Here is a 26,441-nt window from a genome sequence, read left to right as displayed (position 1 = left end):
AGCTGCTTGCAAGGCTTAAGTCACTCTTCCACTGCCATGAGTACCAGTTCTCGACATAGACACAGCATACCATTTCTTAAGCGCCAAGAGTGTTATCACTCACCTAATCACCACGGTAAATTTTGTGGCCTGGTAGTGTCACATGCTCTTTTTTGCGAATGAAATGTATAATTGTGAACATTTCCACTGTCTAAATTACTATGGTGCCAATGAGAAACCTCTTTCATGAAAGGGGATATTAAAAATAAACGCAGCTTATTAAGCTCGTTTAGATTGCATTGCATACTGGCAGTGGGCCCTCTTACCTGCAACATTTTTTGCATCATTAACACTGGGAAATTCTCCAGAATAACAAGAAGTGTCGTCTCTTGTACTACAAGAACCTTTATTCTTTTTTTTTTCAAACAGATGAAACATCTTTCAAGCCACAACTAAACTAACGCCATTGAAAAAGTTTTTATCCACACAAAAGTAAGTGACCTTCTCCTTTTTCGTTGGCTTTCTTTGCAATAATATCAGAAAAGCTGACCACACTTTAACATCCTAGACAGCAAGAAGTTGTAAATATCCTAACTTATCAGCAAAGGTGTGGACTTTCATTTTAAATCTGCTTGTCCAAGTGACAAAATGTTTGACAAATCTACTTGTCCTTAAAACAATCTTCTTGCCCCACCTTGCTTCTTAATGTTTTGTAAAACAAACAAAAAAATCGCATGTGCCCTTGACAAACAGATTTAGCTGCCTGATGTCCAACCTTCTGTGGATTTTATAACTAAGAAGTGGAGTCCTACAGGGAGAATATAAAAGATGGAACTGAGTTTTGTTTTAAATTAGGCCATTCAAATTCTTTCAAACTAAGGAATCCTTCCTCCAAACCAATCTTGGTGGTTTTTGTAATTGGACCCTGTATAGCTTTCGTGGGATCCCCATTTAGGGTGCATAATCCTGAATTTTGCAACGGTTTTAACACCATCTCATATTGTTCTGCATCTTGGATGACTATTCCTCTACCCTTATTCGCTTTCTGTTTTTATTTTTATGAATATTCTGCTCGCCCTTATTGAAATTGTTGCACCTGTGTTTCCTGTTGGCTTGGCATATTGTGCCAAATTCTTTCAGTAGAACTTTTTCAAAAGTAAGTACCTCTTTTGAAACCATTTGAATCGAAGAAACAAATTGTCAGTTTTAATGGGATGGTGCCTGTAAATCTCTAATTATCAATCTGACTGTTTTCGGCAAAAATCCAAAAGAAATTGACCTTTTTATATATTATGCACATTATCATTGTATGTTTTGGGTATTATAATCAATCGTTTTTAGTTTGCTTTCCTTTTCTATAACAAAGAGAGAATTATTGGTTTGTGCAATCTCCATTGAGGCTGAATGATCCTATAGTTCTTTGAACATAGAAATAGAATTGAAATTAGGCTTAATTGATCCCGTAGAACTCTGCTTCTTTGTTATATAGTCAATTGGCTGCCCAGGTTCCAATGGGTTAAGGGAACACCTACCCTCCCGATTGTTTAGGTGTCGTGTAACCTCTTTTAGATAGATAAATGTCTCATAAATGTCTCGGGAGGATAGCTCGGGGGCAATGTGGTCGCCTTGGAAGCAAGACGACACGGAGCAACACAGGTTTGATCCCCAGGTCCACGCTTAAAAACCTCTGGGCATTAAGCGCATTATAAATAACCTATCATATCATTTAAAACCGTATCTGTTTTAATTGTTTCCAAATGAAGGGAACATGATCTTATTACGGACCAACTTTACTAAAGAGCAAAATTGTGAAGTTCAGAATCCCCCTTTTTTTATGACCATGTGCAATCATAAAGCGAACTATAAGTCTGTCATCCTTTGAGATCTTAACCTCATCACAATTATGATCAATTATTTAAAATATTTATGTCCAATAGTTTTCCAAATATGCTGCTATATTTATTAGTCTATTAACAGAGGAAACGTACATGGAATGTATTTATGCTTTATAACAAAATATGTTGAAGAAAATAATTCTTCTTTTCGTCATAGACACAAAATTTTATAATTGATAAGGTGGATGGGTGAATGGTCATTGTTTTTTATTAATTCTAAATGGGCATGCTCCTTTTCACTGCTCTAAGTTCCAAGGAACAACCTCTCACAGTGACTGCATATTGAGGTGGTGCACGTTTGGCACGAGTGTGGTGCTGCCACAAAGTCACCCTGCCCAGCACTATCCAAAACCTGGCAGACATCTTGCTCTGTTGGCCCCCACGAGCAGAGTATACATGCCCCAACTTTGGCTATTGTTTGCAAGTGGCACTGTCCAGCTGACCTATCATGGCACGTACACCTATTTGGGTGTAGTCAATCTGTTTTTGACCCGCACCTCACATCACACACCTCGTGTTCTGTGGTTTATGAAATATGCTGCATCTGTACACCAGTTGAGTAAACTGAGATACATACACATGGTGATTTTTCTGAAGATGACTGCTTAGTTCCGGAAGAAAACCTAATCCTAAATTGCAAATGTTTCACTCCACATTCAGCGCCTTACTTCAAGAGCTCAATGTTCCCTTTTGAGGCAGAGGTGCTTCTTACATCTGCCCACCTGCACCCTTTTGTCGACTTCGCCAAAATGATGAACCATAGCCATATATACACTTCTAGAGGATGATAGGCAGACACTGTGCTCTGACATGAATGTTACTATATACCACGAATTCTGAAGCACGTTATGCCTTCGTTTGTGAATGAGGAGGGTCTGCCACATGAGACGGATAACCCTGTCATTTGCTACTGATGACATGCCTATGTCACCACCAAGCCATCAAATAAGCTGCTTCCGCAGACCCTATTCATGCAGTCTTCTGTCCAGGAAGTCGGAGGCACGTTGCTCCCTACCAGGACTATTACACTGTCAACAACACCTACTGTAAACATTTGACTTGGCCTCTCTTGAATCGGAAGAAAGAAGGATCTTAACAGACACATGAGCATGCACTTAGAGATTTTTAATTTGAAAGTTAATGCTGCAGCTTATTTCAAAATGCTCTCCTCACTAGTTGATATATATGCAAGATGTTCATTTAAGTTTACAAAACACTAATAACTCTTTGCTCTAGATGGATGTTAATGACACCCACTGTATTAATAGATCAAAATTAATGTTTACAGTAAATCTCCTCTTAGGGGTCACATTCTTACGTGGGATAAACATACGGTTTACTGCAGATGGAAGGTGGTGAGTTATGGGCGTTCTTTTGTAATTGGTGCAGAAGTGTGCAGCAAAGCTGCTAAAGGCACTGATTTCAATTATGTCTGGATAAATTAATTCACAAATGTATCGGTCCTTCAGGAGTTTATCTGGTTGAAGGGCTACTATTTGTCGCACTTATTTACCTGCCAAATGAACACATTATTGTTGAAAACCATGATCCTAACAACAAAGAGCTTGTCTCTGGCATCGGAGATAGAGCTTTATATTGGGAGAATTTAGAGCATGCGCTTAAAAAAGCGAGATCCTGCTTGTCATTACTAGTTGTTATGAAGGCATCATCCAGCAAGACACAGACAACAGATTCAAGGTCCAAACAAAATACCTAGGATGGCGTAAAGGCCTGACTTGCCCTATGCTCAGGTGGAATTGCCCTACATAAAGAATACTAAGGATAGCCCGAGTCAGTAAGATCAACTTTGTCTGTGTCCAAAACCCATACTTGCTCTCACAGCTAAAACTACACAATGTGTAGGGATGTTGGCAACCAAAGAAATAGTGTTCTAAATAACGTTCTGAGCTCCTTCCAGCTCTAGGCTTACTTTTCTTCTCCCCTTCTCAAAGTTCAAAGCAGTTCCAAAAAGGGACTCTGGGTTCTCTTCACCAAATTGATAAGTTTCCAAGAATCCAAAAACAGGCCTTATGGATCCCTTCCCTAAGGCATCAACACAGTTCACAATGACTTGGGTTTCCCTTCCCCTAAGACGTCAGCTCTTCCAGCTTACCAACTCGCAACAGTTCTTCATTTTCAAAACCATTTCCAGGTTGTTTTTACAAACCTTCAGGCTCTTCAATAGCGTATACAGATTGCTATCTTGCACATTCACTTCGGCAATCTAGATCACAAGTGGAGATTCTTTATCTTCACTTTCCTTGGCTTTTTCCAGACCGGGTATCCTCGGTCTAGGCGCAGTTGTCGTCAGACCACAGAGTCCACCGATTACAGGTCAGGCACTTGATAACCCTAAGTTCTCTTGCCCACACAGGTGTCTTTCTCACTGCACCTGGGCTTTGGTTCTGATTCATTTGGGTTTCTTCTTTAACAGTCCCATGGCTTTGCCACAGTGTGTTCTTCCATACAACTCACTCTGTGGTGCTCACACTCTTCCACCACCTTGCTTTCACAATCTTTATAGGTGCTCATCACTTTCTTTTCACTTTATTCATAATATTTCATTCTTTGTTTTTCCAAAGTTCATTACGTGCACTTCACACATGCTTTCCTTTCATCCACAGGCTAATTAAAGCGTTCCTTTTCCAAAGCTTTCCTTCAATTCGGTCATTCTTTGTATTCAAGTTCCTTTTACTCATAGTTCAGCGTTTTGTTAATATATATATTTTTTTAATTCACTTTGGGTTCATTGTTACTTGCACACATTTCCTTTTATTTGGCATCACCATATGCCCTCTGATAGCCCAGGAGTGCCCCGGTATGAGTGTTCCCTACTGATTCACTCACCGGTCCTCACTGGCTCCTTCAGGCGTTCTCTCTCTCCGTTCTGGGCTCCGTGCACGCCTCTCTGGAACCTTGCGAGCAGCACTCGCTCCTTAAGAATCTCGCTGTGGGTTGCCGCTAGCTCCGCTCTTCATTCGCAGATGCTACCAGTTGCCTGCAGCTCTTGGGACTTCTCTGCGCCCCACAGCTCTGGCTATGGGAACCAGGTAGAGATGATTCTGGCAGCCATAACCCTCTCACGGCCCGTTCGGGCCCCGCTGTCATGGTCTCTCCTTGGCAGTAGCCGGCGTCCTGGCCTCCAGACAGGACCCTCCGCAGCAGCCCCCTTCTGTGCAGGAATTCTCCCCTCTCAGGCTTGTCTCTCCTGCTGGTTTCTCCTTCCTTGCTGGCGGCTCCACATCGTATGCACCTGTGACCTATTAAAAGGTTGCAGGTGCAAGCCCTTGAGTTGAATTGCCTGAGGACAATTACTGGTGTTCTCTGGACATGCCTGACCCTCGCAACAGTTCCCCGGCCTCTTCCTCCTCTCAGTACCAGAGTAGTGTAACTGCATGTTAGCGTGTACAACTCTTAGTCTCAGGGGGACTACGCACAAATCTCAATTGTTTTTGTATAATTTTTCTGAACCAATATTAGGGTTTGGAGATGGGTTCACTCTCCCTGAATAAGCAAACCTCCTATTTAACCCCTTCCTCGTGCCACTACATTGATGGCTTTTTCCAGGGTCATCTCGAAAGGAAGAGGTGGGAAAAGGATGGCAACCTCCCATAAAGGCTGCTTGTACTGGAGGTTCATAATGAAATGGAAATGGGGAATACAACGTGTCACTCAGGGGCAACCCTCTTGCATTCCCCAAGTCTCCACTACCCAGGTGATCTTCTACACTCCTACACTCCTAGGGTCGGGATACAAAAGCGATGGCCCTTCCCTGGCCACCTGAGCAGGGAATATCATGGAGATGAAAGTGTGGACGCCCTTGGGTTCCGCACAGTGTATAGAGGAGGTTGTTGTGATTATTAGTAAGTTCTTTCAAGACCTTATTAAACTAGTAGCCCCACTCTGTAAGATATTCACAACTACTATCTCTATATAAGGCGTGCAAGTAACAAAATGGCGAATCAGGTGGAGGGAATACAACTGAGTAATGACCAGGAATTCCATACAACTCTACACATGAGGGATAAAAGTCCAGATGGTCGCAATCGGCAGACTATTAGTTAGAAGCATGACACTTCGCCAAAGTTTTCCTTCAGTATATCCAAGGTGTCCCAGTCAAATGAAAGAACGGTTTGTAGACCATAAATTAATGCTGGTACAATGTTCGTGTTATAGCATATAATAGCTGGTAGAATGGAAAATCTTCCATATTTGGCACAGATCGTTTTCATTTTTGCTATAACATTTTCGACTTTTGTATGAAGCGTGGCAGCTAAAGCTGCTTTATTAGTACTTCCAAAAATCGGGGAAACCCATAGAAACAAAGAACTTGGTAACTTGAATCCTGGTCCATCCACCATGTATAGCACAATTTCATTCTGCTGTTGGTCTCTCTTTCTGCTGTTAGTCTCATTATATCTTGGTTTTTATTTTTTTAATTAAAATTTAGATTATTCTGTACAGCATAATCCTACAAGACTCCTAAAAACCTCTGAAGCCCGATTTGCGTATGGTCTAAAATTAGGATTGTTATCCTCATAGGCTAACCAGTGGATGCAACTCTTTCCAAATCTGAGGGACACCAAAGAGGGAACCCCTCAAAAAATCTGAGGTCCGATACGTGTGAGATGAATAGGCAGGGTGCCAAGACACAACCCTACCTTGGGCCCCTTTGAGTGTAGATCTTTTTGGAGAGTTCTTCTTAATGTCGAACGTCACTGGGTGCAGGTGTTGATATGCAGGTATTTGTGTATACTTAACAGACCCTGGGGGAGCCCCCAGGTGGACAGTTGTGCCCAAGGTTTTTCGCAATGAACAAGGTCAAAGGCAAAGGAAAAATTGATGAAACCCAACAAAATAGTGCATGTTATCCTAGCAGCCCAGTGGTGCTAGATATTCAAGATTCTACCATGTGCTGCTATGCTCTTATGAAAACCAGATTGAAATGTACATAGCCATCCTGATTGCACTGCCCATGAATCAATCTCCCTTAAAAGCAGCGAGGAAAAGATTTTACTTTCTACGTCCAATTATGGGCTCATAATTGGTTGTTTCCAGTCTATTTCCTTTTTGGACAATTGGTATGACATAGACTAAAGATCATAATATGCTGTCCTGAGTCTTTGGGGCTAGTTTCCTAGTCTAATCAGAGATCCCGTGTGCCTGAAGCTTGGAAGTTACTTGCCCTTTTAATCAAAAACAGGATGGCTTCATAATCAATTTTATGGGTCCACCGGGGTGACGTGTCAACTATGCCTTCTTTACAATACATGTACCCCCATGTGTAGAACGCCTGGAAATGCTGTACCCATGTGTCTTCTATTTGAGCCTATAGTTTATATTCTAGGTTATTAACCGGGTACAAGAATGTTTTTAATCATGTTTAGTAAAGAGGGCCCATATAGATATGCTTATGTATTTTTCCATACTCAGTTGATGCAATTTATCAGTGTGAGGTTGCCCTCTGCTGTCCTAATAGAAAAGTGCGCCTCTGTGTGCCTTTCCACTTCAACAACAGCTATCATTTTAACAAACAGAATGAGCATGATTCTACACGGTCACCTTTACCTTAATCTATCGCAGACATTCGGAATAATTTAAAATTACTTCTTTCCACCCCATTTCTCTTCACACAGGGCACACAGGTTCCAGTGTCCATGGACAGTTAATTAATGGCTCAACGTTTCAGTCTCTGAAGAGCGAAACACTGTAGGATGAATGCTTCCTCACAAGCTAAAACTGAAAGTAGGTGCTGTAATTATGCTACTATGCAATATTAGGCATCACAGTGACTCCACTGGAATAAGGTTGAAGATTATGCTTCTACAAAGACACATCATAGAGGCCTGTGTAATCGATGGATTCAACTTGGATACTGTTCTCATACCGCACATACCTCTTCTTCCATCTGATATAAATATATGCCTTCAAATTCAAAAGAATACAGTTTCCCATACGTTTAGCTTTTTCAATGGCTATCTAAGTCACAGGGACCTACTCCCCCCTTCCTGGAAGTGATCAGTGGTAATTTCTGATATTTAAGAAGGGGAACAGAAGTGACCCTATGACTTTCCGTACGATACTAACTTTTAAGATATGCTAGAATGGCGTATGTTGCGCCGGGAATAGCCAGTAGCTTCAGAATCACATTGTAACATATGACGGCGATGGATCAACCAGTTTTTATATTTTTTATGACACGTCCTTGTCAAAACTAGTTTAGAAGGCTGGCTAGTGCAACAGTGTTCAATAATTCACAGGTTGCGTTGGCATTCTCTTTTCTTTAATTTCACCTCCATATCAAAGATATGCTTATGTGTATCTCTAATGTTCTTCCTCCTAGAGCAGGTCTTTCCTAGATTCTCACTGAGGTAATTGCTATTTCACATAGGAGAGAAGACCACGTTTCTTTCCCCTGTGTCCAACCCCACGAGTGCCCCATTTATTCTTCTATTAAAGTTTTGTATGTTAGCGGTATTCCACATAATACTATTTCTGTTAGTGTACACTATAAGATCAATTGGACCAGACCTCTGTGGGAGGATTTCATAGCTAAAGAGAATTCAGCTGATAAGAGGGTTATGGTCACTAGGTTCCGTGGGTATAACTGTGAAACTAGAGCACCACTGGAAAAAACATGAGTTAGCGCACATACAGTCAATACATATTGAATGGGACCCCCTGTGCCATGTATCAGCACCATCCAAGTCTACTATCACATTTCCGTACTGTTTGATAAGGTCCCTTTTCTCAATGAATGCGGACCAATTAAAGCCATTAGATTCACAAGCCATTGCTTCGCTAGGTAGCTTCACCATGATTTCTATGTCTGTATCAGGACAGGAGGAGTTCAGATCACGGATAAATAAGATGAGCCTCCTATCAATTGCTCAATACTAAAGTGTCAGAAAGCCTGTCTAAAAAGTTGCTTAGGTGACCTTTAGCTGGGTGCCAATAAACGTGCACTATTGTGAGCACAAAGACCACAGGATCCACCACAAAATTATATTCTGAGAATAAATAGCTGTATTTTGAGGTCAACGATCTCCCATTGGAGAATCCTAGGGAGTTTCTTACAGCTATTAATAGACCCAGTGATGGGTGACCCAATACACCTCCTAACGCAGGCTGAAAAAACAATGCAATATCCATCCAAATTGATGGGATTCAGAGTCATGTTTCCTGTGAATTAATAGAGTATTCACACATGGTTTTACATAATTCATCATTAGTACTCAGTTGGCTGTGCGCCCTCTTGTTATCCATGAGACCACTTTTAAAGTTTCAACCGGGCTAAAGGACAGCTGCACTGAATAGCAACTGGTTGGTTGTGTTTAGCAAAGCCCCCGGGAGCCATGGCTAACCCATGCTTTTACAGGGGAGTGGCCTATTTAAATTAACACCCCCCCCCCTCCACCAACAGAACATGTGATGAGCAGGTCTTCCCATTTCCCAAAATATAGTGCTTCCACCTATTCCAGGTGGGATTGATGTTGTATGATATTTGTGGCCTTCAATATATGGGGCTATATCATACCCCATGGATCTAAACATTTCTAGTTCAGACAACATGTGTATCACTCTAGATGGAATCTCAAGTGCAACCAGCTCTAAATGATTGTCATCGATGAATTCTATCAGATCAATATCCCATGAGCGAATAGACCTAAGCCTGGGAATCTCTTAGAATAATGACACTACATTAGATCTGATTTAACAGTGGTTTATCAAAGCCTCGTAGCATGACTTCCAATACCACTCTTGGTACTCTTTGGTTCTCCCAGGTGGAGCAAATGCTCTGCCATTTCTACAGGATGAGTCTACGTGTAAAAGGCAGAGGGGATTGATAGTTACTGCATGTGTGCCACTCTTGCTTAAACTATTATGACTTTGCTCTATCTCCCCTTCGGCTGTCTTTGGGAAGGTGCTCTGTTTGTGTGACAACAAAGGTTGAGTGGTGACCTTGTAAAGTCTGCCTCTCCATTCAAACTAATGTGTGTGGAGGCTCGGATGCGCGGATACGTGTGTCTTGTGAATCACATAACTCCTGCACACTGCCATCATAGACCAAGGTTTCCATACAGTCCTTATCCCCAACATATCTTTACAAAGCTGTTTCTTTTGCTTTTTACTTTTGGTTTTATATTCATTATTCAGTCTTTAATCTTAGTCTATAGTAGAGGTTTAGGGACAGTGGAGGTACTGTCAATTTTCTGCAAAGCCAGGGTTTGAAGGAATTTTCTCGTTTTCCAATTTAAATTACCCCTTTTCGGATTTTTAGATTTCTTTTTTTTTCACAGGATTAACGGTTACTTCTACTTGCGATGATTCAGCCAAAAGTTTGCATAAATCTTCTTTAGTCTCGCCCCTAATCAAACTTTCAAAACCTGTTTCCATGCTACTGCATGGGCATCCTTCAATAACTGTAACCACTTGACTTTGTGGAACCTCTGCTACACTAGCTGCTGCCCCTTTATCATCCTCTATAGATTATCCGTAATAATTGGCTCTGGGATATTTCCCCACAACAGGTCAAAACTAGCTGAAACCCCATTAAGAAGGGCAGTTTGCTGTTTCATTTCAATACGGATATTGTGATATATATTCACTCTCGACATGAGGACTATGTTGAGAGCAGCTATAGAAGCCGCCCCCAAATTTGTGATTCCTCCTGGGTTCGTTGGACCGGTGACAGAGAGGCTATGGTCCTGAGGTAATGGTGTAGTAGAGCAGTCCAGTATTGAATCACCACGGCATTCCTTAAAAATAGCTGGAGAAAAGGAGAAAAATCCAAAGAGGTCACATTAATGGGGTCTTCCACCTGTATTCGCCACTGGCCATTCCTGAGTGCCTGAAGCACCTCTAGTGAGCGCCTTGACTTTCAATGTGCACATTACTGCCCAACTCCCTATGTCATACGAAGGATCAATGACCACCATGGAACCTCTAGATGGACATCCCCTTTCCTCATTGGCTGTCTTTACTGATGCACTAATATCTGACAAAAATACACCAATGACAACACTGCCAACCTTCAATACAATTGGATCTGTAATTTGTAGTGGGGCCATAGCCAAGGGAGGGGGGGGGGCGGGTTCAGCCATCTCTCCTGGTCTACAGGGAATTCACCCTGTTGCGTCTTAGATTGTACATAGACTGGGTTAAGCGAACAGACTAAACAGTCTTTAACAGGTATGCAACAAAATCGGACACTAGATGGTAGCTCTTGTAGAAGCATGGAGCACTTGGTTCCTTACCACCAGCTATGGCTTCCTTCAGCTTCCAACTGCGTGCAACTGCACTTGTCTTGCATTCTGCTCCGTGCCTCCATTGCGTTTTTGAAAGAAAGCCTGGTGCCTCAGTTGAAGTCCCCACAGGAACAGCAGCTCAAGGTTTAGAGTGCAACTGCACTCGTCTCTCTCATGCAAGAATGTGATGGGGAAAGCGGGCCACAACAGAATTAACTGCCCTTGCAAACAATGCCCCTCCCCCAGCTGTCAGCAGCAGATATGGCAGCCTGCTTGCTGATCTGCTGCAGCACCAGCAGGTCAGTAGAGTGAGGTGCAGAGGGGCAGTCTGCAGCAGCTCTGTTATTCAGGGTATGGAGCAGAGTGGAGGCAGTGTGATGTGGCTAATACCGGATGCCCATTTAGGAGTCAGTGTTGCAGGTCATCATCTCGATGCTACCACTTGTTCCGATCAACAAGCAAATACCTGCAGTGCCTAGTTAGTCGTGCTGAGTGGCCAGTCCTGTAATGGCAGCTCTGGGGGCACCATTCATAGCACTCAAGTGGTCCGTGATGGATCCATTCTCGACTTTATTCAGAATGAGCCAGCAGGCATGGCTTTGTGCTATGATTCAATGGTGGGGCTACCCGATTTGCTATATGGCGTTAGGCTCGATGCATCGATGATCTTTTTTGGAACAGCTGCTGGTGGATTCTGATATCCCAGCTTCAAAGCTTTCACACTCTCCTTTCTTGTATGCCTCCAACTCTTTGAAAATATGTGAGCAGTTCACTCTTATTGCCCCTCTAATCCTTCAGAGTCTATAAATCAATGTTCAGTCACAGGGGACGCTTCAAGCACACCTGGGTATGCTCTGCACGCCCTGAACTTCACTTAGACTTCTTTCGTGAAACTTTGAGATTATTTGAGAGGATTTTGAGGAGCAAAAACATGTTTTAGATACTATTGTATCCAAATTAACGTTTTTAGAAGGTTTTATTTTGCCAATTCGACAAGGGGAGATGACATTTTTTGACTCTACAAATGTGGGCTTGGGGTATTAATCTATGCTGAAATTTGGAAAGAATGACCCGTTGTTTGTCTGGCCCCTCTAATCCCTGCAAAGTCTCGGCTCGGGGAGATGAAAGTGTGAGGGATGATCCTCTGCCAGGTCCCTCCTATTCCTAGTAGTGTTAAAGTTACACATGCTGGAGTAGATGTCCGTGTGATTCATTTGGTTCCCTCCAACTCGAATGAGATGGTGTGTCTGGTACTGGTGCCCTCTTAGTAAAGTATCCACCGGTTTTGCAGATGAAAAAAAGAAACCTCTATGAATGTTAAAAATATTCTGAAGCTGCAAAACAAGGGTTCTCGTAAATTCTTTTGCAAATTCGTCTCACTTGTATTAATGAGGTTCATGCTGCTGAGGCATTACAGGTGGAGACGTTGCATGTGTTAAGGGCATTTGACGGTAATAAGGGATCACTTTGTTAGGATTTAGTAACCTTGCAGAGATGGAAAGCAAAAAAGAGACATTCTAAAAAGGTGAAACTTGCTGTGGGCAGAAATGCCATAACTCCGTTTTTAAAACCAGCTCCGCCGACACAGGCCCCTCGCTAAATTTAAGTATATTAACTCTCCACTCAGATGCATCACCAGAGCCTATCGCAGTCATCACTAAACCCCAGCCAAAATTCTCCTCCCATGCGGCATGGTGAAGGCAGCCGGTACCTGATCCTCACCCTGGGGGGTGGTAACATGAGGGAGGATCACATGGGAAGAGAAGAGACGGCTGTCAGGGGAAGTGGTGATTCCATTAGGTGAGACGTGATATTCATCCTCTTCTGAAGATGAGATTCCCCTAGTACCTCAATATCTAATGGCATGCTGTCCATACAAGGCTCCCTCTCCTATAACTACCCAAAGCCCAGAATATGAAACTTCGATCAACCAGCATAGAGCTGGTTCATTGGGGATTCAGGAAGTTAATGTTACAACTTCTAATTGTTATGATTCTGCCTTGTATAGAGGTCCAAACCACAAGGGTAAAACACCAACTCTTTTAATGTACTCCAAACTTGACAACTCTCAGTTAATTGATCATAAAAAGAATAAAATTATTATGGACTACAAGTCCCATAATGCTTGTGGTACTGGGGTACTGTGACGGTGAAGAGGGCTTCAGAGGCAAAGAACCATAATGAACGGTCTAATGGTTTTGACAGAAATCCCCTAAGCGGGAACTTTAAATGTGTACATGAGTTCCAGCTACATGTAGAGGGAGGAAGGAGAAGCTCATTGCGCAGTAATGGCGATAGCCGGACTATGTTTGGGAGATGCTGTGGAAGCAGAGGAAGCTTGGCCCTGCCAATTAGGCATACCAATTAGGGGAGAATTGTAACCCGCATTGGCAAAGTCAAAAGAAAAGTGATACCAAAGAAGACTGAGTGCAACTCTCCTATCCAGGGATACCAGTTGGGAGACTATTGTAACCTACATTGCCAGCAGCCAAGAGGTAGAAAAAGTATAGAACAAAGGGTGAATGTGAAAATCCCTGCTTGTATGAGGAATCAAGGGGGAGAGAACTGGAATCTGGATTGCCTACAGCCAAAAAGCAATAAAAGAATTATAGGTCAGCAAGGAAGCCACTTCCCTTTTATGAAATATCAAATTGGGAGGAGCTACAACCCACAGTCAAGAGAAGCAGTTGTTTTTCAAACCTCCTCGCTCAGAATCCAAGTGTGGAGAGTTTTGGAACAAGTAAGACCACAGCATACAATTGTAGTAGTAGGAGTTTTATCCTGGCAGGCAAGTGAACCAGGAAAGGGACCAATAGCAGTTAGTCCTTTCAGGTGAGTATACCAGGAAAGAAGATGGTTTTAAAGTACTGTGGTTGTGGTAAGAAGGTGTGTTGGAAAAGAAGTGTTGACTCAGTCACATTGTCTTGATGAACTGTTGTATTGCAGAAAGTTTTTCTTTTAAAGAAGTATGATGCGCTAACAATTGCTTGGTCCTTTTGAGAACAATTATCCTGAATTATGAATTTGGGTTTTTGAGGAAAAGACTTTTGATTTGCCATGCAAGAGACTGTGGAAACATAACCATTCTTTTGATTTATTAACAAACCTGAAGAAGAGAAACATTCATTTTCAAATTGAAAGGATATATTGAATGAAAGACTTTTTGTGCTACGTTGAATGGAACTTTGTTATTGTACGGAACTTTCTTGAAACTGAACTTTGCTCAAGGTATTCCTGCATTATTCCACTGGAAGGGAATTCACCCTGTCACAAGGAATACTTTCTAAAACCTTTTGAATTTGAATTGATATGATGTTTTGTGAAACTTAAAGACAGCCAAACGAACCTCATATATTAGTGTGAGGGCCAGATAACGTTTGGACACCAGTTAATTTTTTCATTAGTCTTTTTTTGTTAGGTATGGACATCCTAATTAGGCTAGGGAAAGATAGGTGTTTGTTTCACCCCTTTTTATTTAATAAAATGGCATCTTGTGAGAAACCTTTACTTTTGTGTCTGTCTCAAATTTTTGACTCCACACACCATGGACAGGTCCACTAGGGCTGTCCCTGGTTTTGCACCCCCCCCTGCCATGGGAAGGAGGTCAATGTTGCAGGGAGGGGCTTTAATCCTACTGGTACCAAACAAGTATCGCCTATGTTGATATTGCCCATCTTCCTAACTATGGAGCAGAAGAGGCAACGATTAAGTGCAACCTCAATCAAGATACTGGCAGGGAAAAGACAGGATTTTTGTTTATTAAAGCGGATACCAGACAACTCGGCAACATCATCGAAGGTGTCGAAAACAATTGGCAAGTTATGTTGGGGTTGACACAGATAAAGAAGCATATCGTCAGCATTTAGTGATATAAAATGCATAGAACCACCTATCCTGACACCAGCCTCTTGGCTTGGCATTCCTGATGCAAATGCACAGTTACCGGTTCCAAAACAAGTATGTACAGCATTGGGGAGAGTGGGCACCCCTGACGAGTGCCCCATTCTATCTTCCACAAGGCCGATACCTGCCTGCCTGATTTCACTCTAGCTGTTGGGGAGGAATAGAGTAATGTCACCCAGCAAATGAAACCTTCCCCAAAACCCTCAGCACAGCAATCATCCACTCCCTATAAACTGAGTTAAAGGCTTTAAAAGCATCAAGGGATGCTACTACACAACATTCGTCCATGCGATTGGTTTGGTCAGTGGCATGCTGTAAGTGGCGAAGATTCAAGGTGGTATTTTCTCCTTGCACAAACCCGGTTTGGTCTGCATGTATTAGAGATCTAATATATCTACGCAACTGGGAAGCCAGTATTGTCGGGAGTAGATTCACGTCACAGTTCAACATGGCCAGGCGGTGATGGGAGCCGCACCACTGCGCCAGTTTCCCTTGTTTAAGAATGGGTACTACCAATGTTTCCCTCATACTAGCCGGGAATTTACCTCTCTCACGTGCTTCTCGAAAACTTTCAGCAAGGTAGGGGCCGGGTCTGAGCCATATTCTTTATAAAATTCTGCAGGGAAATCATCGCTTCGCAGTGTTTTGCTAGTGGAAAGGGAAGCAATTGCTTCACTAATTTCCTCTACCGTAAGAGGTTGTTCTAAATAAGCAATCTGTTCCGTGGTAAGTTCGGGAGATGAATCAACAAAAGTGCTTCATCTATCCTATCCGGGGGCACAAGAGCATTGTGCCTATATAATTGTGAATAAAAGGCCCTAAAAACGTTGTTAATGGTAACCTTGGAGCACTGTAACTCACCAGTCATGCTGTAAAAGCGTGATCCGGGGTCTAGGCCATTGGTGCTTGCATAACCAAGCCAACGTCTTCCCAGATTTGTCTCCCTACGCATGGGGGAGGGCTATCCTAGCGGCATAGTCGAATTTAGAGAGTCTGTCCCAAGCCAGTAGGAATTGAGATTGCTTTAGCGCTAATTACCTCTCCAAAGATCCTAGTTCAGGGCACAGAGCCTCTAACGTTTTGATATCATTCTCCACCGTCTCTAGGTCTTCCCTAAGCTGCTTATGGATGCCCCCTGCACTGGCAATAATTTATCCCCTCACTACCACTTTCATAGCTTCCCATACAGTACCCCAGCGGCTTACGCTACTAATGTTGCCTTTAAAAAAGTTAGCTATAGTGTGCCGCAGTTTTATCTCTGGAATGGGCGTCTCCCAGGGCCTACGTGGGCAAATGGCACTTCGGGTTAGGGGGCCTAGGACCCCTAAATTCCCTCATAATCACCAGGGGGAGTGCTCTGACACTATGCAACCCATATATTCAGCACTAACAAATTCAGCCAATTGTTTGGCACCTACAAAAAGATAATCAATCCTGGTGTGCAGCTTGTGAGGGGATGGATAAAAGGAGTAACCGCTTACATCCGGATGTTACTGCCTCCATACGTCTACCTTGAACAATTCAGACGGGGCCTCGTTCAGAGCGACAGCCGCAGGCGGAGGGTTAGAGCCTAAAAAAGAGGTTCTGTCGAATACAGGGTCCCTCGCACAATTAAAATTGCCACCCCATATCAGGAAAACATCCCGCCTGGACGCAATATGACCACAGCTCATGTGCACATGATCCGGGATTTTCTGATTCGGGAAATAAGAGTTAACAATACATATTTCTCTGTGATCAAGATGGCCCTGCAGTATCAGATAACTCTTTCCTTGTCTCTCAACACCTCTGACAATTAAACAGCAGTTTCCCATCTATCCATATGAAGACACCTCTAGCGAATTTGGAGTAGGGTGAACTGTTGCCAAACCCACCCCCGCACCGCAAAGATTTACTATAGCATCCTGGTCTTCCGCCAAAAAATGGGTCTCCTGGAGTAAAGCTATGGAGCTTTTCTTTCGGGTCAAATAGAACTTGACTCTGTTTCTACACATATATGACTCCAACCCTGTTGCATTCCAAGTCAGTACCCTAATTTATTAGGTTACCATTGCTTCCGTCACCATAGTTCCCACATAGCGCCCCTTACACTGGACCATTCCAGCCATAAGAACATTATAGGCATAATTGACCGACCACATCCCAAATACACCCCTAACCATTTGATCGTAATACCTCGTAAGCATCCCAACAACAATGCCCCAAATCTGGGGCCTAACCATAGTGCAACAGAATAATTCCGTTCGCACAGACCCGTACTTCCGAAAGTCACCAGTGCCGTTGGGTACCAGGCAAAACACCAGCAACGGGCTGGTGCCAAATAACAAAGTTGGGGCAACAGATCGTCACCCCCACTGAGTAAAAGGATGTGGATATGCAGCACTAGGTGCAGAGCAAAAATGTGTCCAAAGTCTCAAGGCTAACACACACCCAGGCTTAGTCTGTCCACCGTTCTCAACACAGCAGCCTGCACAATATAGCATTCAAACAACGTATCAGTATTCAAGCACCTCCGCCACAGTAAGAAAGGTCAGTGGATTTTAAAGCGGTGGTAAAACCATAAGCCATACGTCTTCCCAAAAGTCTTAAGGATGATCGCCAGTGTTCCCCGGAACATTCCAAATGCTGCTTGTAAAGTTATTATGCTACATCCACACATTAATCACCTCCGGCGTGTCGAAGAAGTGGGATCTACCGTTGAACAACACCTTCAACCTGGCCGGGTAAATGAGCATGTACCTTAGTCACAGTGAACAAAGTCTTGCCTTAATAGGCACAAATGTTTTCCTCCCTCTCTGCACGACAGGCGTGTAATCTGGGTACATGTCAATTTTTGAGCTACCCCTCTGTATTGCACCTCCCTCTCTAGAGAACTGCAGGATCACCTCCCGATCTTAGAAATGAAGTATTCTTGCTATGACTGCTCTGGGATAGGACCCCGCAGGGGGTTTCTTTTGAAGTGATTGATGCACTCTCTCCACCACGAACCTCGGCCAATTTCCAGAAGAAGCAAATTCTCAATTTAGGCAGCCTGGTCCGAACCTTCCATACCCTCCGGGAGTCCAAGCACCCGTACATAATTTCCCAGAGATCTACCTTCCGCTTCCTCAGGGTGTCGTTCCAGGGATGCATTCCGCGCCTCCAAGGTTCTCATTCACGTCGCAAGTTTCCCCAGTCGTGGTCGCGGTCTCACTCGATAGCGATTCTGCTGTAGTGACTCTCTCTCTGCCAACCACTGCACATCATGTCTGAGCAGTTAGAACGTCTGTCTACCTTGAACTCATCCACTTTAGTTTTCAATGAGGATCTGAGAGCGGCAATGGCTTCCAGGATTTTATCTTCCTGCAGAACTGGCTTTAATGGCAAAGCATCCCATTTCTCCACAGCCCCACATTGGCTAGGATCTTGATGCTTAGTGTGGCTCACAAAGGAGTCCAAAGTCGCACTCTTGTTCTTATTTTTAGTGGGTCCCAAGGCCTGGAGCGTGAGTCAACAGGGAGATTGGGTCATATTGCAGTGTCCCAACAGTAAAAGGATAAAAGAGCAACCCGTAGATGTCGGAGGGTCCCACTCGCAGACCAATGCCTCTATGAATTAACAGTATCCAGCATCCCGTTATGGTCCCAGTGTTTTCAAGGGGGCAAACACGTATGCAGTGGCGCACTAGAGTCAGGCGTATGAGAGGCATTGGAGTAAAATCCGCAATATTGTCAGGCACTTGTCACATCCATCTTATGCAACAAGTATTACAGCGGTCAGGCTCAATGTCACAGCAAACACAGTGATCAAAGTATCCAGAATGCACAGCAGACAGCAGCAACCTCCGAGTCACGAGTCGGCATTGGAACAGATCAAAGGTGGCGGAGTGTAGCAGGTGTACACCGTCGCAATATGTCAAACAGGAAAACGGGGCCTTTTGCCCAGCACCCGGTGCAAGCAATCAGGCCAGGGGGCAGGGTGCACAGGCACAATGCAGCTCCAGGTTCCACCCAATGCACAACGCGAGAGGGGCTCTATGATATGATATCATAGGTTATTTAGTGCTTGCAGCAGATCCTCCCGCCATAACCTGGATCCCCAGTGAAGACTGGAGCATACTGCACCTCCGGCCCCAGCATTCAATATAAGCACCGCCACTGAGCAATGTTCCACAGAGCGCACCGCGCTCCACAAGAGGAGGAGGAAATCGGGCTCTGGCCAGTCCGTCGCGTGTGGGGTGCGCGCTGTCCCTCAGGCACCACCCGACTCTCACTCACGTCATCAGGATGTGCGAGGTCTGCACACCAGGAGCAGCGGGTCTAGGGCCAGCCATGTGGTCTTGATTCCCTGCAACGTATGATTAGCCCGACTGTAGCAGTACTGTGTGCGGGCACTCCATTGTCTGCAAGAGAGGTTGGGCAGTCCCAATCAAAGGGTCAGGCAGTCCCAATCAAGGGACCCTCCGCAAGCGTGTGGAGTCGGGCACTATCGGCCGAGGCAGCCGACATCTTGTGCACACAGGTCTCTGAGAACAGCAGCATTTACTAGGCTCCCACACCTCCGATTTTCACCGGTGATGCGCGGTAAGTGCAGGCGCTGATGTCCCCAAGCTAAAAATGCCAATGAAAGTCAGCAAAGTTACACCAAATACTGCGTGCAGGATCAACAAACATGATCTCAGCAGGAGCTCCGAACCACCACGCACGACCTTACCGCATGAGCTCAGGCCACGCCCCCATATGTATCAGGATTTTATATACCTCATCTCTGATTTCCTTTTTCCTCCCAGCACAATGAACTGTAATAATTGCTGTTATTACTACACAGTTTAATTTTACTGAATTCACTTACCTCGGGAGGATAAAGAGCAAAGTCAGCCCTGCCAGAATTGGATTATTGACTGCAGATTGAACATTGATGTTGTTTGTGAGTGTTTAACTTGCTGAGCTGTTCTATTGCTATTCTATTATTTTAGCTACATGATTGCAGAACATGTTGCTAAGATGTAGTTAGTTGAAAGTAGCAAAACATAGATATCTGCATCTGCTTTACAGTCTACTAATTTCACGTGATCGAATAATTTCATTGGCTACAGATACCCTATGGTAGTCTGAAGAGTTCTCATTAACTCACGCAAGTTGCTGCGTTCCTTTCTTTCTGGCTAATGCCATTATTATACAAGTTTTAAAATGAGATTTATTCCTATCCTTTTGACGGTTATGCCACCGTAAGATCTTTGGTGACAGCTTACAAGGACAGATACTTCATTGACGATGACTACTTCGACCGTCTTGACGAACTTTGATGACAGCCCACTTAGGCCTCAACGGGCATCGTCCCTTCAAAGTAGGGAGAGAGGGGGGTGTTCATAATCTTTCCTTTTAAGATAAGAATGCCTATTTCCCTATTCTTATCACTGAGCTGCCGCCTTTCCATACTATGGAAAACGCATAATTTCAAATTTGCCCTTCCTGCAACCAGAAGTTTCCCTTGAAGGATTCACACATAGTGTGTAACCTCTGCCTACCCAGAAACCACTTTGAAAATCATTGCAAGTTCTGCAAACTTTTTCGGCCCAAGACACAAAAGGACCGGAAGACTTAAGCGCTGGGCCCATCACGCCATGAGGGAGCCTCCAGCGATGGCAGCGTTGGCGTCCTAAGTGACGCTGAGGGCGATCAGGACCACCAGGCAGGCCAGTGGCTCAAGCACCCACACTGCACGCCACACAAAACACATACCCCATGGCCGACAGTCGACCACTTTGTCGACTGATAAGCCACATGCAGTTTCAAAGGGAAGGTCCGACAAATCCCTGTCCTCTGGGCCATCACAATCGCGTTTGCCACATGACAGGACCCCAAAGCGCCCAAGTCTGTTTCCAACACTGCCAACAAAACCGACAAATCTTCGGGTACCGGCGAAAGTGTGTCGAAAGATGCTTCGACGGCCCTTTCTAATAATTCCAAAATGAGGGAACACATTAAAAAACATGTCATAGACACTCTCCTCAAATCCAAAATGTCAAAAAACAAAATCTTCGACACCCCTACTCCCTAAATCCCCTATTTCAAAGGCTAAAGAACCCTCTGCCCCTAGTGACACCCTTTCAGGGTTGATGCACCACAAACAACCCTCTACATCCGAGAGTATCTCTAACCCTGATCTCACAAGGTTTCCAAGCTCCACCCAATGGACCACTGAATAATTCGACAGAGTTACAATGAAAATGTTGTGCTTTGTTGATCAACACCCTGATCAACTGTACAACCTCCAAGGGCCCTCACAAGGGGAGACAACTAAAAACCAGCATGCCTCCAAAAGACCACGACTAGTACTTCTCAGAACATGCCTGAAGACCTATACTACATTGACACTTCAGGCTCTCAAGACCGTGGTTCTATAGCAGACCAAGGGGACCTAGTTGACACAACCAGTATGATGATGACAACGTCTACATCATACGTTCCCCAGACCAACACGTGGCTGACTCCCCTGTGGATAATCAGCTGCAGTATAACAAGCTCCTTTTAACGGCTGCCGAACATTTTATAATCAATACCCAATAGGCACAAGTCGCCAAGGACTTTGTAGAAGACATCCTTGGGGATAAGAGGTCTGCACCATCCTACCACTCTTGTAGTCTGCCCAGAGGCGCATTCAGCCTTCATTACTTACACCAACCCTTACGAGGGCAGTTAACCAATGTATTGAAAAGATGTTCAGACCAGCCCCCTGCTACCCCTTATACAGGGGTCAATTAAAACCTGACTCTCTCGTCTTATTACCACAAGAAAGAGAGCAGGCACGCCCTTAGCCTCTGCTGAAGCGCCCCCCTCCCCCTGACAGGGAAAGCAAAAATATATATGCACTGGGCAGGAAAGGAGCTTCCTCGACTGCATACCAAGTACAGATAGCTAATAACACCACTCTCTTGGCAAGTTACAAATGCCAAAAATTGGACGAGATCTTACAACAAATCGACCCTGTCCCAGAGCCCCTCAAAACCAGCTTTTAAAAACAGTGGCTGATGGTAAGCAGGTGGCAAATTGCATCCTGAAAAATAATCTGGACACAGCAGATAATGCAGCCCGTATAGTAGCTGCCCTGCTGAATGTGCTGATCGAACTAAGCGCCTTATTTGGGAAAGCAGTCGAGGACGCACTGAAAAGTGCTAAAGAGTACAACATCTTCAAGTCCCTGGGACAGCTGACTAATTAATCTTTTGTGCAGAGAGGCTTAATACACGCTGCTTTAGAGGACAAAACTCCCAACGGTCATCTAACTATAGTCTGGGTAGACCAACTTCATCTTGGGCTCCTCGCAGGGGCAGTCCTCCCAGCAAAATGTTCAGAGGCTCCACCCCCCACAAAGCCATGACACCCGCTCCAGGTCCCCTCCCATTCTTCTCCAGTAGGAGGTCGTGCATTTGTCATTTTACCCAGGCATGGGAGGGGATCACATCAGACAAGCGGGTACTTTCCACCGTTGAGGGAGGCTATTGCATAGAACTCATACAAAGACCACTACACCTCCCGCTAAGACAAAGACAGACAACGCAGGTGGAACGGCGCATTCTGCTGGAAGAGATCAAAGTACTGCTTGAAAAGGATGCTCTAGAGATCCTCCCGGGAAAACCAGGTAAACAAGGGTATCTATTCAATGTACTTGCATGACAACGCTACAGGAAGTATTCCCACTACTAAAACAAGAGGGGCTACATGAGACATGAAAGATACATCAGTGAATATTTCAAGGTTCCCAGTGCACAGAAAGTTCCTGTGCTTCAAGATGGCAAATCAACACTACCAATTCAAGGTGCTCCGCTTTGGCATATCCTCATCTCCAAGGATATTCACCAAGGTATCGGCGGTAGTGGCGGTGCACTTACGCAGCCAATCAAGCCCAGTGTAACCTTATCTGGACGACAGGCTGATGGAATGCCCCCCAAATTTGCAAGCAAAATTACCAAATAAACAATCAACCTTCTGTTCCAATTGCCATTTTCAATCAACGAGAAAAAATCAAGCCTTGTTCCAAGCCAAACAAAGCAGTTCCTACGAGTGATCTTAAAGACAAAAGAGGGGCTAGTCTTCTCCTCAAACGAAAGAGTTCAAAACATACTGCTTTGTTGGGAGTGGAACGGGTATTCACAGACGTGGGTCCCATGCCTGCTGGGCCTAGAGTCCCAAGCTACTCCTCACTGATGAGGCCCAATGAGGCTGAAACATGTTTGGGGGTGCTTGTGGTCTCGTGCAGAACGGATGTGACCTACCAGTTCGGGCTGGACTGCCCCTTTTGGGGTGGGGCTAAGCCTGATTTGCATATGGTCTTTCCCCTTCTGTAATGGCTCGGCAGGCGAAGAATGATGGTGTGGAGGGTTTTCCAGAGCAAACCAACACGGATCGAGAGACCACTGTACAGCCAAATAGGAGTGCCCTCTGACCTCAAGGATACACCAAAGTGTATACTGTTTGGGTTCACAAAGACCTCAATGCAAAAGGTTGCAATATTGCAATGACTTCACAAGGGAGTAACCCATGACTATAATAATGCAAAGATTGTTCGGTGCTAGACAGTTGAGGTTCTTCAAAGTCAAAAGCTCAAAGTTTGATAAACTCACAACTGTGGGCAAAGAGACTAGAGTTGAGCATTTAAGCTGGTTCTGGTGCAATTAGCAGAGGACCACATCCGCTTGAACTCAATATAATTTTAGCAGTGAAAGCATTTTTTAAGGCTAACTGTGATAACCGCAAAATATGAGTGAGCAAATTAATGCATGTTGTTTTTTTATTTCTCTACCCTCCGTTTCATGTTCTTAAAAGTGATCTAGCAAAGATGGTATCCATGTCTGCTAATTTCGGGATAGTACCACGAATCTAACAAAATTACATAATTTTGGGCTAGTACCACAAATCTAACAAAATTCAATACATTAATAGGCAGGGTAAAGTGGGAGGGGGAATAGCAATTATTTATTGATCCAAGCATAAGTTTGATCATTTCAAACCCATACACTGGGATAATACCTCTGAGATTGGTGTTAGGACTTTTAGTGTGACGCCAAAGTACTCTGTAAGGATTGTACTGATTTATAGGCACCCTGGGACTGTGGGCCCATTTTTAGAGAGATTTGATGATTTTCTCATCTCATCATGTACAAGGAATTGCTGTGCGATTTGAAAATTTGGTTGGAGGATTTTTCTAAACCAGACTCAAAACTATCTGAATTGTTATGTCAACATGAGGTGTCAATACTTGTCCAAACACCCTCACATATACATGTGCATTGTCTTGATGTAGTCCTGGCCAGAGGAAAGGGAGTTAGCATGATTGATACACTTCCTATTCGGTGGACAAACCATTTTCTTAGACTGTTCCGTATTAAGGCAATCAAACATTAAATCACTACCCCAGTATCTGGGGCGGGGCTAAGTCAGTTCGAAAGAAAAAGGACTTGGATAGTATGCCCACCACATTGAGTAAATGTGCTTTGATACCAGAGTGCGCGAGGCCCTATTTCAACAAGGGACTCAAATAATGAGTAACTTTTGTACAAAGTATGCCCCTTTCTCGTCCAAGGCCTGGTATACTACGCAACTCCTTGAACTAAAAAGGAACATGAATACCATGAAAATTGATGGTACCTGCTGAGTACACCACAACATGCTTTGCTAGCCAAAACAGCATTGATCAATTACAAAAGAGCGGTCTTTAATGCTAAATCTAATTTTTTGACCAAGAAAATTATAGCAGTGGCAAATAGTCCACAAGAGTTATTTAAAACAATTGCCAATTTTGTTAAGCCCAACACAAACATCACTGCAAATATTTCATCGGCAGACCACGCTAATGGTTGGAATATGTTTTTCAGAGATAAAATTATGAATATGCAAAATAACATTAGACTCAGCAGAGATTTAGACCCTATATCGGTTGCTGATGTTGTAGCTATACAACTGCCCAGAATACCAGAGAATGGACTGATTAAGACCACACAGTTTAAGTTTAAACGGGTGACAGAGGACGACATCCATAGTCACCTATCGCAACTAAAACCTAACAATTCTTTTTTTCCCCATCCCTGCATTAGTTGCTAAGCGACTCTCATTAGAGCTTACCCCTTTTATGACTAGATTCATAAACACCTCATTAACTCAGGGGCTTGTTCCCGACTCATTGAAATTGTCAGTAGTGTCACCACTATTAAAAAAGGGAAATCTTGATCCGGAAGATTACAATAATTACTGTCCGATTGCAGGTCTACCGTGGCCTGGAAAAGTTCTGGAAAAGGTGGTTACAAGCCAGCTCCAGAACTTTGTTGAAGATAATGGCCTTCTCCACCCAGTGCAGTCCGGCTTTTGCTCCAAGCAGGGGACTGAGATGGCACTGATGGCGGTATGGGACGAGATGTTGCAGGCCGGGGATGCAGGTAAGCTTTCCCTGCTTGTAAAGATCGACCTATCCGCCGCTGTTGACATGGTGGACCACAGCATTCTGTTAGGTCATATAAAGAACTTGGTGAATGCAGACTCCTGTGCCTTGGATTGGTTCACTTTGTTCCCCACAGGGGTACAAACAGTGTGCACATGTGGGAGGTTTCTTGTCTGAAATCCTCCACCACTGTTGTGGCGTACCACAGGGATCGGCACTCTCCCCTCTTTTATTTATCTTTGGTTATTAACGGACATTTTGGAGAAATGCCATCTTAGATTCCATTCATACTCTGACGACACAAGTGTACAATAGGCTCGATGATCTGGAGGATGCCCTGGCTACGGTGGCCAAGTGCCTGGAAGAAGTAGGGTTATGGATGGTGGAAAACTGGTTGCAACTTAATCCTAACAAGACTGAGGTTATCTTATTTGGACCGAAACATCTGCTTGAAGGAAAAACAGTCCCCCACCACCCCAGTTTTTGGGATCCAGCCTTAAATGCGTTGCCAAGGTTAAAGATCTTGCCTGTGTGTGGCAGAGCGACCTGGTCTGTAGTAGCCAGGTGTCAGCTATAGTACATTCCTTTTTATATAACATCCGTCTTCTCCGCCAGGCACTACCATATATACCTGACACTGATCATGCCTCGGTGGTGGCAGCTCTGGTCCATTCCAAATTAGACTATTGTAATGGACTTTTGGCCAGAGCTCCGACTAAGCATATTAATCTCTTCCAAAAGGCGCAAAACGCTGGAGGAGTAAGACTGGTGTTTGGTCTATCTAAAAACATCCCAATCTCTGGCCTTGATCGCTCTTTACATTGGCTTGCGGTAGAAAACTGCATTCAATTTAAGATTGGGTGTTTAGTGTTTAAATGCCTAAATGGACTGGCACTAATTTATTTAATGAATAAATGGAAGCAATACCACCCTACTCGGGCTATAAGATCAGAAGATCAATGCTTGCTTAATGTTCCAAGGTCGAATTGTGTTGCAAGAGGAG

At 44.0% G+C, this 26,441-nt stretch overlaps 1 protein-coding gene across 3 annotated transcripts in view; it reads left to right on the top strand.

The window, feature by feature from the left end:
• Positions 1–26,441, top strand: part of SDR42E1 (short chain dehydrogenase/reductase family 42E, member 1) — a 252,431-nt gene that overhangs the window by 97,745 nt on the left and 128,245 nt on the right. For 2 of the 3 annotated variants that reach the window (XM_069638477.1, XM_069638495.1), the window contains exon 2: positions 409–471. The exons of the other annotated variant lie outside the window; for it this stretch is intronic. The gene's annotated coding sequence lies outside the window, so the exon portion shown is untranslated. The remainder of the gene's footprint in view (positions 1–408; positions 472–26,441) is intronic. 3 annotated transcript variants of the gene reach the window in all.

Source organism: Ambystoma mexicanum, chromosome 1q, assembly GCF_040938575.1.
Source record: "Ambystoma mexicanum isolate Mex_15411 chromosome 1q, UKY_AmexF1_1, whole genome shotgun sequence".
NCBI classification, from domain to species: Eukaryota; Metazoa; Chordata; class Amphibia; order Caudata; family Ambystomatidae; genus Ambystoma; species Ambystoma mexicanum.
The sequence above is the reverse complement of the archived record's forward strand: the minus strand, read 5'-3'. Positions and strand labels throughout refer to the sequence as shown.